At 38.7% G+C, this 3,241-nt stretch overlaps 1 long non-coding RNA gene across 1 annotated transcript; it reads right to left on the bottom strand.

Moving 5' to 3' along the window:
- Positions 1-598: 598 nt before the first annotated feature.
- Positions 599-2,965, bottom strand: LOC131510603 (uncharacterized). Its single transcript, XR_009261115.1, has 2 exons — positions 2,791-2,965; positions 599-969 (listed from the first exon to the last, which is right to left on the bottom strand). It is a non-coding gene; the product is annotated as an uncharacterized LOC131510603 (long non-coding RNA).
- Between the last annotated feature and the right edge of the window lie 276 nt (positions 2,966-3,241).

Here is a 3,241-nt window from a genome sequence, read left to right as displayed (position 1 = left end):
AATATTTACCTGGCACTTAACCTATATGCTTTTGAGAGCTAGTTACTTTATTTCTTCATTTAAGTTGTGATGTACACAACCATCTCTCCCTAGGTGACACTTTGAAACATGAACAAGCCTGGTTTCTAGTTCTACAACAGGTTTGTACTCCTGTTAGAATTTCTGGGCATTCCATTCAATAAGACCCAGATGAAATGTGTCCTCTTCCATAAAGCCTTACTGAAGTCCTTCAGGCAAAGGCAGCTTTTCCCTTGGGCTTCCAAAGACATTTGTAACTACTCCTGTTACACTGCATTCTAAACATTTATTTACATACTTCTTTTCTCCACTAGATGGCAATCACAACAGTACAAAGTTAATTTTTTTTTAAGTTTATTTATTTATTTATTTTTGAGAGAGAGAGAGAGAGAGAGAGCGCACCAGCAGGGGAGGGGAAGGGAGGGAGGGAGAGAGAGAGAGAGAGAGAGAGAGAGAGAGAGAGAGAGTCCTAAGCAGGCTCTGCACTGTCAGCATGGCTTGAAGTCACCAACAGTGAGATCACAACCTGAGACGAAACCAAGAGTCAGATGCTTAACCTACTGAGTCACCCAGGCACCCCTGAAAGTTTTCTTTTTATTTCATCTTTTTCAGAGAGGGCATACATAAATATTAACTAAGTAAGTAATGAAAGGAACAAAGTTGATCCTCTACTGTGGAATGGAACACAAAGAAATATGTAAGATACTGACATCTATATCTAAATGTCAATGTAGATACAGATGTACACACATGGTATTTAGAGAGAAACACAATCACATTCTTGCTTGACCTCTGTGGTTACTTCCAATGGTATGATGAAGAAGGCTGAGACTCCTGACAATTCCCTCTGCTCCCACAGTGGCTTCCCAGCAGCAGCTTCTGGCAATTTTTCTTGGCAGTGGCTCCCAGCACAGGCTCCCAACAGCTGCTCCCATCTGCAAGGGCTCTTCTCTGAAATGGGTCCCGCTAGCAGTGAGTTCCATTACCAAACTCCGGGGCAGCAACAACTCATCCTACCTTGAAGGACACTTGCCTGTTCCCTGCTCTCCTAGCACCATTTCTAGGGACAGCATGCAGCATGATCCACACAGAGCCCTTGGGGCAGTTATAGAGTAGAACTTCTCTTTTCAAGAAATAAGTTCAAAGGTATGAAGATAAAAATCCTAAGTTATAAAATATATTTGCTATATTCTCTGGAATTTTCTATGGTCTACTCAAGGCTTTCTGAGGTTTGGGATTCCCCTCTGGAGTTGTAACTGCTTGTGGACATTCCACCAACCCTCAGTGACTGGCAGAACACAAGCCTACTGGACACGTTTTTGTCTTACCTTATCTGAGAGCACACATCTCCCCTTTCTTCCGGTGAAAGCACTCTGATGTGCTTTGAGGGATGCTTCCCTCACCTAGTGTCAGTGCGTGAAGCTGAGCTGAAAAATAGATGACACCTACCAACCCTTTTGTTCAAGGGATTATGCTATGTTCTATGTTGCACAGATTCTATATTGTTTTCAAGCAATAGAATTCCAGGAATTTTATCTATATAATCTATTTAATCTATGCATTAAAAAGATAAACTTTCTGATGGCCTTGTTAAAGATAAAATATTATATAATCTCTAGCTGCTCATGGCAGTGTGTGGAGATGGCCTGCTTATGAGGATGTGTGTGTGTGTGTGTGAGAGAGAGAGAGAGAGAGAGAGAGAAAGAAAGAGAGAGAGAGAGAGAGAGAGAGAGAGAGAGAGAGAGAGAGAAGGCCCTGAAAATAATATTTGAATGCCAGGACTTAACGTGCCTGACCAGCCCTACCCATGGGCTTCTCTGTTACGTGACTTAATAAATTATTTTATTTTCATTTTTATTCTTATTAGCTGCATAAACTAGTTTGAATTAGTTTTCTGAAACTTGTAAACAAAATGGCTCAACTAAGTGATCAGGAAACTAATAGAATCATGGAAGCACTAAATCCCACTTTCCCATCTTTCTCTAAGTAGCAGCCATACAACCAGGTCACCAGAATTCCTAAGACAGTTTTATTTCAAGTATTTCCTCCTATTTTCCCTATCAATATAGTTTTAATTTTCATATTTTATACTTTATTACTTATTTTCTAGAAATAAACAGTATTATGCCCATTGGGCTGAAGGACACCAATGAGAACCAAATTGCCCCATAGATACTTTGGAACTTGCAGTATTCTTTTACAAATCCTAAAGCACAAAAGGGGTTAATGACAGCTACTCTTCCACACAGAATTGTTGCAAAAATTAAATAGCATTTATAAAAATAGGAAGATATATATATAGAGAGATAGATATAGATATAGATATCAAAGAGTAGTATGTCAGTTTATGTAGTATATCAAATAACAAGTGTATAAAAATGTGTGGTTTCAATATTGTCATTCCTATGAAAACTTTGCAATGATTGTGAGGTGCTTATGGATGGCCACATCTTCCCCAGCGCAGCTTAAGTCCTAGAAATAGCATTGGTGCCCTTGATGGCATTTAGCACAGTTTTTGTTGCATGTGAAAATGCCCTTGGTTGGCTGCTTGATCTGGATATGGTCCTCAGGAATGTTCTAGTTGAGAACACTTCACTAAAATCAAGTGGTTCTAATAAGTAGGGGGTAAATGGAAAATGCTCATCCAGATAATTTAATCCTCCCAAAAGGTATAAGAAAATTTCCAGAGAAATGAGGTATGTTGTAGGAATAATAGTTAATTGCTTTGTATTTCTGTTTCATTCTACGTGTGCAGATGTACTTAATACTTACGTGATCTAGTTGGAATTCCATAATAAAATCCTTATTTTATCCTTGTCCTGGGGAGTAATTTCCTTACTCATGGATGAGTTGGGGTGCCAGGAAACTAGCTTCAGTCTTTCTTGGGAAGTCTTCCTAGATCCAGTCAGCACTGTTTTGAAGAAAGGCTATGAGAAGAAAACCAAGAACTTAGTGCCCACCCATTTCATTCTCTCACTTTTCACATGAATAAATCAAGCCACAGAGAGCTTTCACTGACACATGGATATTCACTTGCTGCTATAATCCATTGCCATATTCTCCATTACTCAGTCACAAATTCTACTGCACTGGGCATAACTGGGGCATACATAGAAGAGCTTTTTGTTTTAATAACCATATATTTAACTTACTGTATATTTAAAAATTATAACAATCAAACTTGAGATTTCATAAGTATTAGTACTAAGGATAAGGATAAGTT

Source organism: Neofelis nebulosa, chromosome 1, assembly GCF_028018385.1.
Source record: "Neofelis nebulosa isolate mNeoNeb1 chromosome 1, mNeoNeb1.pri, whole genome shotgun sequence".
Taxonomy (NCBI): domain Eukaryota; kingdom Metazoa; phylum Chordata; class Mammalia; order Carnivora; family Felidae; genus Neofelis; species Neofelis nebulosa.
Note: the sequence above shows the minus strand (reverse complement) of the source record. Positions and strands in the feature narration are given on the sequence as shown.